Raw genomic sequence first — 12,486 nt, 5'->3', positions numbered from 1 at the left:
AGAAATAGAGGGAAAGTTCAAATGTTAATGTGGTTACTACTTAACTCCTAATGAGGAATGAAGAGAGGAGAGGAGATTCAAGATGGCACTAAGGGACTGAAGAGAGGAAAGTGAGAAGAGGAATTCCAAGGGCAGAGAGGCAGCTAGTCCTGATGTGGGGTGTACTGCCCTACTCATAGCTATTTTCTTAGGCCTGCTGAAGGTTGTGTAAAGTAGGAGCCACCTGTCTGTCTTCTGTTGGGATACATCTATGGTAGAAAAGGTTATGACAGAGCTTTCCAACTGTAAGGTGCATCAGAATCATTTTGGGATCTGGTTCAAATGAAGATTTCACTTCAGCAGGTTTGGAATGAGGCCTGGGATTCTGCATTTCTAACAAGCTCCTAGGTGATGCTGGTGCTTTTGGTTCATAAAGAACATTTTGCAGTGCAAGCACTTACAAGATTTCTGTGCAGTCACTCCAGGTTTCAAACCCAAAGCTATGGAAGATAACCAGGAAATGAACAATTCCTTTCTCATCCCCAGGGATCACCTTCATGCTAGGGACCACCCAGATGAGGGCCAGGGACATTCTCTATCAACTCCTAGCATCTAAGGCCAAAGGTGTTCTGACCTATAGACACTCTGGCCCCAGAGGTGGACTCTGTGGCTTCTGAATGCCCTGCTCTAAAAGTCAAGCCCCTGGTATCTGACCACAGGCATAAAGGGGGGCAGAATTTTCCATCACTGATTAAGTGAATTTCTGGCCTGTTGATTGTGCTCTCTGCAGAAAGGTGGATGAAAGCCATCTGATCTCAATGACTGGGAAGCCAGGGGTGAGTGGTGAGATGGTCATCAGGCTGGAGGTCAGAAACTATCTCTTCCCAGCTGTCACTGACTTGCTGTGTGGCCCTTGGCTAGTTCCTTCCCCTCTCTTGGTCTCAGTTGCTTTATCTGTAAAATAAGAAGTTGAACTTCTATGTTCCTCTTATTAAAATGTACACACTCCTGGGCTGTGCTAAGGTTGTTATGTTACATCTTCCTTGTAGGTGGATACTCTAAACATTAATTTTATAGAAAATAAATATATTAAGAATTTGAGTGAAAGATTCAAATGAATTTTTAAGATGAAACTTGAGACTTCAAGAAAAACTGAGGCCACAGCTTGCAGGCAGCTTTGGTGCATCTTGAAACCTTCAGGGGCAGAGTGGCAAGTGTTTATTCTTCTCTGCCTTTGGGTACAGGGACAAAGTTAGGGAAATATTAGAGAAAGAAAAGGCCCTTTCCACCTCCAAAACTCGAATTCTGTAAATGTTCCAGCAGTTTTCACATTACACATGTAAATCATAATGGGCTTGTTTTCTTCCTTTTTTTGTCTTTATTTTTTTAATATCACATTAAAAAAGTATGAGGTCCCCATATACCCTCCACTCCCTCACCCCACTCCTCTCCCCATAACAACAATCTCCTCCATCATCATGAGACATTCATTGCATTAGGTGAATACATCTCTGAGCACTGCTGCACCTCATGGTCAGTGGCCCACATCATAGCCCACACTCTCCCACATTCCACCCAGTGGGGCTTGTTTCCTTGAAGTAACACCTGTTTTTAAAACTCTTTTCTTCAAACCCAAAAGCAAATGTTTTAGCAAAGTCACATCTTATGCAAGAGTCTAAAGTCAGAGATGAAGTGAAAACAGTTAAAATCAAGAATGTTCTTGAAAAATGTCTTAAATCTCCCAGAGTCCACATGGTATCCTTTCTCAGGAAGACCAATAGACACAGCATTGGGGTTGTTTGTAATTTCTTTGATTGAACACCATATAAAGTAGCTAGCTTACATTTAGAACCATCCCATGTGGTCTTGTTGTAGACAAGACAGCTCTCACCATCTGAAACACACAGCTCTGGTTATCTATAAAGAGATGAACAGCCCCCACCATAGCCTGTATAAGTCTCAGTCTAGGAGAAGCTCCTAAAAATCAAGGCAGACTGCCCTCCATCTCAAGCTCACACCAGGACAGAAACATATCATATGGAATGATGTATATATGCATGTCTTATATAATATATAATAAGAAATATATAAGATATATATCATCCACTCTTTCTCTCCCTCACTCTTTGCCCATCTTCCATTGTAAGGGTAAGGCCACATTAGGGAAATAGGAATAGAACTACATTAGGAAATAGGAATTGCAAGTGCCTTCAGATAAATAAATAACTTAGGGCTTAGGCTGCTCCCAAGAAGAGTGCCAATAAATAACTTAGGGCTTAGGGCTGCTTCCAAGAAGAGTACCAATAAATAACATGGGGCTGCTCACAAAAAAGGGCTTTTAAAAAAGAAAAAAATAGATACGCTACCGTCAGCTAACTGCAGTGTTCCACTTCTGTGCCTGCTTGCTTGCTTGCTTGCTAGTAAACCCCCCCTCCTGAAAGGCTATAAAAACACCTCTTCCCTTAGACTCAGGGTTGCTCTCTCCTCTGTGTAGGATGAAGCAGTTGCCATGCAGCTAATAAAGCACTCAATTAGAACTTTATTAAAAGTCTGAGTCTGGTGAATATCGCTGGTCTATAACACCAAGATTACCATTAAATTCCTGTAAAATTAGTGTATCAAACAAGCTTAGCAGTGTGGTTAAATGCATATAGTGTGGGTCAGACTGCCTGGGTTTGAATCCTGGCTCTGCCAATTGCTAGCTGTGTTTTTAGGCAAGTTTTCAAACCTCAGTGAGCCTCTGCTTTTTCATCTGCAAAATCTGAACCATAAGCATAGGATCCATCTCAGTACATTGTCTGGAACACAGTAAGAGGCACGGAAGTGTTTGTTAAATCAAACAACACCCCTGTGTTTCCCCATTTTTGAAATGAAGAAATGGTTATCAACTTGTCAAAATCACCCATAAGGTCATTATGATGCCAAAGACCAGAAGAGCCAGTTTTGCCTCCAGTATTGCAAATTTCCAGTTTCCTGACTGGAAACTTCATGTTCCTTCCTTTTTGTTGGAGAAAAATGGCATTCACTGGGACACTGAGACTGAATGACGACAGGCAGAAAATGTATTTATTGAGAAACTCTTCCAACAGAGGGGGCCTGAAGAAGACTTCAGACCCCCACCACAGCCCCCTTGTGGAAAGTGCAGATGTGAATTTATGCAGTACATCAATAGATGGGGAAATATTAGTTCATGGGAAGGGGATTAGGGTGCAGAGTAAGGTGCAGGGACCAATAGGAAGCCCTAGAGATGAAAATTTTCCCTGAATGCTGCAGGAGTGGATGTTTCCTTTGATCTGTAGGGATTTAAAGTGTTTGTAAATAGTGAAGGTTTCCATCTCCCTCTCCCTCTGATATGCAGGTAGATGTAGTAAAGATCTCCATCTCCCTCTGATATGCAGAGGGTGAAGATCTCTATCTTCCTTTATACTTGTCTCTATGTGATTTCTTTGTTTAACCTGTGGGAAAGTGCCATGCCCTCAGGCATGGGGGAGGGGGTTTGCCTTTTCCCAATGCATTTCAGGGGAAACTGAGCTACAGCTCAATTATTGCAAACCTCTAACACTTTGATTTCCTAGATGTAAAATCAGCTAATGTGATTTCTCTTCTTTTGTCTTAAATCCCTTTGCAGATCAGCATCCCCAGAACACACCTGTATTAAGTAAAAAACCATGGACCCAATGGCCATCTTCTTCACCAGTGGACCACAGGCTACACCAAGATGGCAAAACACAGCCATGGACTTGACTTATGATCCTCCCTCCCTTTGCAGGAGGAAACAGGACACTACTTGGGAAGCTGGGTCACACATCTGGGACAGGGGCTTGTGTGGGTGTGTCCATATGGGCACATGTGCATGTGCTGGTGAAGGAGCTCTAAGTAAAAGTGACTCCATTCTGCTTCTCCTTCCTACTTTCTTTGGTTCAGACCTCTGGAGCCTGAGAGGTGAAGTTTGTGGAATCCTAAAGTGTTTTCTGATAGAGACCTTGGCACAACACAGGATGGCTGGCATATTTATGGTATCTGGACACTTTCACAGAAGATAGGAGGAAATGTGTTTGGAGGCAGCAGGCACTCTGCAAGCCACACAAATGGCAGAGTCATTGTTTCCCTGTCAGTGGCTCCAGGGTTGGGGAGAGACAGAATAGTCTAGCATTATGACCTGAGGTGACAGATCCCCTCCTCTCTCCAATTATGGGCTAATCAGACTTAGAGTTTCCCAGACATTAGCTATTTAAGAGGACAATAACTGGACCAAGCCATGCCTCCAAGCCACTGCCTCCAAACTAAAGCAAATATCCCATGACTTCTGCATCGCTCCAACTCAGTGAAGCTGTTTTGATGGACACGTCCCTACCCCCAAAGTTTTCCATTCATCCCCGCATCCCTTCTTGCTCCAACCCATCTGGTGCTTATGAGCCAGCTAAGGAGGAGAAAGACTGGCTTCAGACCCAACAGACTTGGGTACCAAGGAACTCCTGTTTCTAAGTCAAGTAGATTGGGTTCCAGTACAAATCATCTCTCTTAGCAATCACAGGGTGTGGACCAGTCACTAACCTCACTGATCCTCCATGAGTGTTATCCCCACTTTACAGAGGAAGAAACTTCTGCATGGAAGCATTGTGAGACTTCCAATATCATACAAATGGCAGGTCCAGCATAGGAGTCAAATCCATGACTTTTGAGCCCAAAGCCCTCACTCTTCACTTTGGGGGAAGAAACCCAGGGATCATAGGAAACTGTGACAAGCTCTAAAGAAACCTGCTGAAACTTGTCATCAAAACAAACCTTAGCCTTCCTGAGTTTGTAGTAGTCCTAAAGGGGAAATTCTTTGCTTCCAAGAATGAACATGGAAGGGTGATCAGACCTTTAAAGCCATCCCCTTTCTCCAAAGTCATGGTTACTGGTGCACCATCTATTGAGATGTCTGATCTTGATGTCACTGTCAACATGGCCTCAAGGGGGCACTGCTCCTCTAGTGACACCATTGCCCAAAGGCAAACATGCAGGTCCTAGCCTTCAATCTCAGGAGCACAACTTTAAGCTTGAATCAAAGGGAAAATAAAATACAGAGAAATGTGTACAGGACCAGTGATGCTCAACCCTGACTGTACAGTGACAATATTCAAGGAGCTTAAAACAACAAAACCAAAAAATGCATAGCTGCTTGGGTCCATCCTCAGAGGTTCTAGTGAAATTGAACTGGGATAGTCCACAGCAATGGTATTTTTTAAAAGCACTCACTTGAGTACCTTTGTCAAGTCTGACCAACTCTATGAGGGAGATGAGATACATTTCCCTCCAGGAAGCTTCTCTGGGGCCCTGAGGCTCAACCTTCAAGAAATCTAGGCTCTGAGAGAAAGAGGCAGATATTTAAGGCCAACTTCCAGGTTCCACTCTGATGCCCAACCTGCCATGCTTGGCATCAAGAAAGTTCCTTCCAGGGGACCAATGGTATCAAAAAGCAGCCCAATGAACTGCACAGCAGTTCCAGGGGCACATCAGGGGGTGCATTGCTGGACACTTGGTGTGATGTTTCCTAAATTTCAGTCATTCGCATCCACCTCCACTATTTTTTTTTCTCTATCCATAGCCATCCTTATTACTATTTACCTTAGCTTTCTCTTTAGATCATCTATTTCACTTGGAAACACTTGTAAAAAAGAAAAGTTTACCTGATGACCCTACATGGGAAACAGTATCACTTGACAAAATTTCAAGTCATGTATCACCATAAGAGTGATACAAACAAAACAATTTTCTTAAATTCTAGTTAAATTTTTCCTGCCAAAATCTCTTATTCTGAAACCTACCCTCTTCCTGGGGAAACAAAGGGAGATGAGTAAATTTTTCAGAGTCTCTTCTATATAATCAGAAGAATTGGAAGAGAATACCAAAAGGAATGTGATTAAATGTTGTTAAAATGTTTTTTCATGTACCTGTTAAACAATGTCATCTTTTGCCTAAGGAATGAAGACAAGAAATAGCTTAATAGTCATGTGCATAGGCTGTGGAGAGAGATTTACTCCAAATTCCAACCCTTGATTTGGTCAGCTGGGTGACTTTGAGCAAGCTCTTGTGTCTCTCTGAGCATCTGTTTCCTCTTCTTTAAAGTGGGCTATAAAAATACCTATTTATTCATCATTATAACACCCAAATGGAAACAACCCAGCTGTCCTTCAACAGGTGAATGGTTAAACAAACTATGGTATGTGCATTTAGATATGTGTAGCAATCTGGATGAAACTCCAGAGAATCATGCTGAGCTAAAAGTGGCCAATCACAAATCTTGGATGATTCCATTTATATAATATTCTTGAAATGACACAATTATAGAGATGGAGAAAGGATTACTTATTACCAGGGGCTAGGGAAGGGGATGGGGGGTGAAGGGATAGAGAATAAGGGAATAATGGGTGTGGTTATAAAAGATCAATACCAGAGATTTTTGTGATGTTGGAACTGGTCTGATTCTTGGCCATAGTGGGGGAAACAAGATATGCATGTGATACAATTTTGCGGGGCTAAATATACACACACACAAATGAGCATGAATAAGATGGACATATTTGAATAACTGGTGGACTATTCCATGCCACTATGTTGTGATGTTGAAATATTTTTCAACATGTTAATATTGGAGGAAAGAAGGTAAAAGGTACATGGGCTCTTATTGTAGTTTCCTATTACTACATGTAAATCTACAGTTATTTCAAAATTTAAAGTTTTACTTTTTAAAAAATACCAGTCTAACCCTTAAGTAAAACCCTAGGCTATTTATTTTTAGGAGCATTTTTTTAGAAGACTATATTTAATAGTAGAGTTATTTTTAAAATGTGCTTTCATCAACTGTGACAAAGGTATCATGCCAAAGCAAGGTGTCACTAGTAGGGTGGTATATGGGAATCCTGTATTTTATGCATGATGGTTCTGCAAACTCACAACTTCTCTAATAGAAAGAAAAGGCCAGCCTCATAGAATTTCTGTGAAAATCAATGAGACAGTGTTTGGAGAAGAAAATTCATTCAGCAAATGTTTACTGAGACCACTCACATGCCAGAACTCTATATGTGCTGAGCTTAGAGCAGTGGATAAAATAAGCAGGGTTCCTGTTCTCTTGAAAATGTTAGTGGTGTGCCATGTACAAGTGAATTATTTTTCGACAATCATGAGAATTAGCTTTATAACTTCTACTGCTTGAGCAGTAACCTGCATTGAGTGCTTACCTGGGAAGTAAATAGATTTGGAAGGATAACAAAACTTGCCCAAGTAGCAAAAGGAGCTAGAGGCAGGAGTGGAGACCAGACCTGAGCTCCAGGGCCAGGCTCGTCATCTCTACACTGACCCCCTTCAGCAGGGGTGCTCTTATCTTTGCAAGGTGACCCCAAGAAGACAGCCAAAGTGGAGTGTGGGGACTTTTACAACACCGGGGACAAAGCAGGTATGGATGCAGAGGGCTACTTCTGGTTGCTGGGGAGGAGTGATGACATCATCAATGCCTCTGGGTAGGTGTGGCAAGCCTTGGACCAGCGGGTGTCACTCACACGTGTCTGATAGGATATCACCTGCCAAGTCATGCCAACGGGACTGATGAGGGGACCCTCAGCCTAATTCCATGCAGAGAAGCATGTAAGGGGGCCCTGACCAAGGGGTCCTCTTTCTTGTGCACCTCCCCCAACCTGTGTCCAGAAGAATCAAGCAAAATAAGGACCCAGAGGGACTGAAAAGAGAGCCAGACTTGTAATAAGACATCAGGTAATTTAAGCGGTGGATATGGGAAAGGAGGTTGTTCTTGGGTCCCCATTGGTTGGGGAGCTTATTTTATCTTGTGCTCCTCAAATAGGGTGCAAGATGTCACAACAGAAACAAAGTAATAGCTAACATATATGGAGTACCTACTAGATAAAGTCTTTGTATCTTTAACTCACTTAATCCATCCTCAATATTATAAGATAGATGCTATCATTTCCCCCATTTTGCAGATCAGGAAACTGAGTCACAGAGCAATAAAAATTTTTGCATAGTCTCATAGAGAATACAGGGCAAAGCCTAGACTTGAATGGAGGTTGTCTGACTCCAGGATTTTTTTTAAAAGGACATTTCTGTGCAACAATATCTCTTGGAAATTGAATTTTTAAAAGTTTCTATAATAAACGCTGATATAGTGGGGAATAGGATGCAGAATTTGCACAAATATTTTAGATGAAGTTTGAGACTTCCAGGGAATTTCATGCTGGTGGAAGCTGCTTGAGCCGAACACCAGGACTTTGAGAGGACAAAGCATTGGAGGTGGTGATGGCAGGAGCCCTGGGAAGCATTGAGCCGTGGTATTTCCTAGCACAGAACGTCTTCCATCTCAGGCCCACGACAGCCAAGTCCCGGGTCTCTGGAAGATGTGACCCCCAGAGTACAAGATTTGGGGCCCAAGTCACCCCAACTCTAGCTCTGCCTCAGCTCCCGGGAAGGAAAGAACAATTGATCTTCAGGTTCCGCATCCGGCCGGCAGAGGTGGAGGACGCCCTGGCGGAGCATCCAACAGTGGCTAAGTCAGCCGTCAGCAGCAGCCCGGACCCCATTAGGGGGGAGGTGACCAAGAGGACAGGGAGGCCACCTTGACCAAGAGCAGGTGAAACTTCCAGCCTAGGACCTGGAGTAGAGGGAGGGCAAAGTGGGTGTGTGCACTTACACGAGTGGGCGGGAGGGGGCACTGTGACCTCACCTGTCACCCTGAAATGCTTTTGATTAAGAGGAGGATGACAGCTAATATTTAATGAGTGCTTGCTATGTGTCAACGCAGTTAACCCTCACCACAACCGAATGATATAACGACTCTTTTCCTACCCTTTTCTTTTAAACTAGCAGGCAAACAATCCAATTTTAAAAACATATACTCTATTTACAGATAAGAGCACAGATGAATAAAGAGATTAAGCAGTTGCTCTAATCACACAGCTAATAAGTGCAGGGGTCAGAAAGGAAATGTAAGCTATCTGACTGTGGAGAATGCATGTATTGAGTCAACAAGTATTTATTGAGTGCCTACTATATACAAGACCCTTATAATAATAAGCTACCAACATATATCAAACATCCACCAGGTCCCAGACACAAAACCATACATACAGTAATAGTAAGAATGATGGTGATATAATCATGAGAGGAATAAAATTTAAGTTGAAACTAATCAGACATCTTACATGCATCATTTCATGGAGTCTCTTACAGAAACACTGCGAGAGAAGAAATTTTATTGTCCCCATTTCACTGAGAAGGAACTGAGGTTAAGACAGATTAAGTAACTTTGCAAGGTATGGAATGGAAATTGGGTTTAAAGCTGGTCCTACTCTTTTCCAAAGCCACAATGCCCTTAGCCACTTTATGGTTCAGTATCAACTTGCTGCTCTGGTCATTCAATAACATTTACTTTTTCATAAATATATAAATTATTGGCCCTCACCCTGAGGCTCCACTCCTGTCCTGCAGGTGGTGGCATGTATTGTCCTGACTCCACCGTTCCTGTCCCATGACCAGGACCAGCTCACCAAGGAGCTGCAGCAATACATGAAGTCAGTAGCAGCCCCATATGAGTACCCCAGGAAGGTGAGCTGGGCAGGTGGATCAGGTCTGACTCAGGCTTGACTGCCACAAGTCTGCTAAGGCTGCTGGCTAGAAGCCTAGTAAACCAATGGCATTAGCCTTTTCTGTGGCAGAAGAGGCAATTCAGCTTGGTGGGGGTGGGGGGAGTAGACTTCGATGGAAACCTTTATCCTGTGTCAGACAGAGATGCACCTGGATGCACAATCACCCCCAGACATACCTGGGCACACTGGTATGGGACCCATGAATGCACACCCAGACCCACATGCAGCAGGACAGAGACACCCTGATGGAAACACACGCACACACAGGTACACACACTCAGGGCTCCAGAAACACTCCGCAGGGCAGACACACACAGTGGGCACACACATACACACAGGAATTCCCAAAGGGGCAAATTCACGTGCAAAGATACAAAACACAGGCACTTTAGCAGGAGCACACACAGACACACACACACAGATAGGTACAGACACACAGATATGCACAACTGACACACATTCACTGGCAACATGCAGACACACATACACACCCAGAGATACCTAAACATAGCCGCATGGGAAAGCACACACACATAATCAATACCCTCCCAGATACGAATCTCACACACTCACAAACACAACTCAGACACACAGAAATGCAGGCAGATTACACAACCGAAACATACAGAGACATGCCCAGGGACACACATACACACTCAGATTCAGACACCTAGACTGACACACACTCAAACCCCTGGGGCCTATGGGATGCCCAGGCAGCCCTGGAACCCACCAAGTTGAGCTATTACTCCAATAAACTTTATTTCAAAAGTCTGCACATTTTTAGGATGTCAGTTTGAAGACAATTTCCGATATCTTTTTGGGAACTTAAATATGTAAGGCATGATGTGCTTTTGTTAAGGAAAAACTTTTTTTTTTTGTCCTAAATTGAGTCCTAAAGTAAAAAATGAAAAGACAAAGTTGACTGGTTGTTGCAGAATGAGAAACAGAAAAGTGTAGGACAAAATCTGAAAGGATGTGGAAACAGTGGAAGGTGGTGGAAATGAACATTGTCATAGTCCTAAGATTTGTAGGTTTATTTATAAAATTGTTCATATCAAAGAGTATATTTGTCCAAACTAGAATTTGGTTTTCTGTTTGTTAAAATGATGAAATTTTCTTGGGTTAGTGGTCAGCTGTTGATAATAAGTTGTAGAACTTCTTAGCCATTTGAGTAATCTTCCCAGAAGGCAAAGATTCTGTGCTTTACATTTGACCTTATTAAGAGAAGTCACCTCACTTTTAAAACAATTAAGGTTTTGTTTTTGCTTACACTCATGTTACCTCCTACATTTACTTTGAAAAAAATTTTTTGTCACTTTGGTTAAATAGGGAACCAACTATGGTTTACCAGTGACATATTATCTGATTTAACCAATTGTTCAAACCTCCTGACAAATTTTGGCATTTTGCCTTCTCAAAGTCAAGCCCCAAATATCTTTTTTATTTTAGTCTGCCTCTGGGGTTATCCAAAGGGTCCCTAGAAAATCACAAAGGATTTGTTCTTTCACCTTATATAAAGAGAAATGCTAGAAAGAGTTTTATTTGATATGTCATGAGTTGCATGGAAACTGTCAAATTAAAGAGGATTTTCTAACATTCTGTTGGGTAAATTCATATGGGAAAACGTTATGAATGAAATATTTCAGAAATCATATATCCTAGAGCTTTGACAATGTCCTCACTGTCCATGAGGTGTCCTAATACTGATCTGCCTGATATTAGATCACAACATGGTGTTGGTCATCATTTTAGCTATTCTTTAAAAATGTTATGTGACCCAGAAACAACCACATTTCCTTGTCTCCTGCATTGTTTTACTACGATGCTTCCCTGAAAGTGCTTGAATCAATTACAGGTGAGAGCATCAACCTCAGCAAAAAAAAAAAAAAAAAAAAAACAAGAACAAACAGACTTTACTTGAGAAGCAAGGCAAGTATATGAATCATGTTCCACCTGTCAATTAATAATCCTGGTAAAAGGGTACAGCTGGGGCTGGGCCAAAAATGTCCAGTAACAGGGCCCTTTTGAACATCTTTAAATGGACTTTATGCAGCTCCCCCTGTCTATGGGATGTGAACATGTCCTTGTTATCATATGTCTATATCTGGATGGATAGAGACCTTTCTTTGTCACAAGGCTACTGCTCTCATAGCAGCTAAAAACAAAAAACAAAACAAAACAAAAACAACTACTATGAAATTCCTGTTATGCTCTCAAATGATAGTGGCACCCACTTTACTGTAAATGTAATCAGGTAACCTTATAAGGTCTCACCAATCAGCCAAAAGCTACACTGTCTCTAACACCCTCAATCATCAGGAAAGGTAAAAAGACCGAATGCTATCTTAAAATGTAAATTGGCTAATTTATATGAATCTCTCTCTGCCTTGGCCTAAGGTTCTTCTCTTAACCTTGATGACCATAAAACCTAGACTCTTGAGAGAACACCAGCAGGTCCCCTTTGAAGTCATAATGGTAATACACATGAAGCTCATTATTTCTCCTGCTCTACCAGACCCCAATCTATTACAATCTGAAATTGCTAATTACTGTAAGGGACTAATAGCATCTACCCAACTCCACCATTCAGAAATCCAGGCTCCTTTCCCAAGGTTTCTCCACAGTAGATTATATATGACCTTCAACCTGGAGAACTGGTATACTGGAAGAGACATTGACAAAAGACTGTTTTAGGACCTAGATGGAGAGAACCTTATCAAGTCTTATTGACCATCACTACAGCAATAAAACTACAGGGAATTGGTCCCTGGCTCCACATGTCACAACTGAAACATGATCCAAGAACTTGGAAGTTTGCTGCCATTTCAGGCCTCAAACTGAAATTGAAAGGAGGATTCTAGAAGCA

At 42.1% G+C, this 12,486-nt stretch overlaps 1 pseudogene; it reads left to right on the top strand.

Annotated features, from left to right (window-relative positions):
• Positions 1–12,486, top strand: part of LOC101410659 (acyl-coenzyme A synthetase ACSM1, mitochondrial-like) — a 67,679-nt pseudogene that overhangs the window by 52,147 nt on the left and 3,046 nt on the right.

Source organism: Dasypus novemcinctus, chromosome 25 (genome assembly GCF_030445035.2).
Source record: "Dasypus novemcinctus isolate mDasNov1 chromosome 25, mDasNov1.1.hap2, whole genome shotgun sequence".
NCBI classification, from domain to species: Eukaryota; Metazoa; Chordata; class Mammalia; order Cingulata; family Dasypodidae; genus Dasypus; species Dasypus novemcinctus.
The sequence above is the reverse complement of the archived record's forward strand: the minus strand, read 5'-3'. Positions and strand labels throughout refer to the sequence as shown.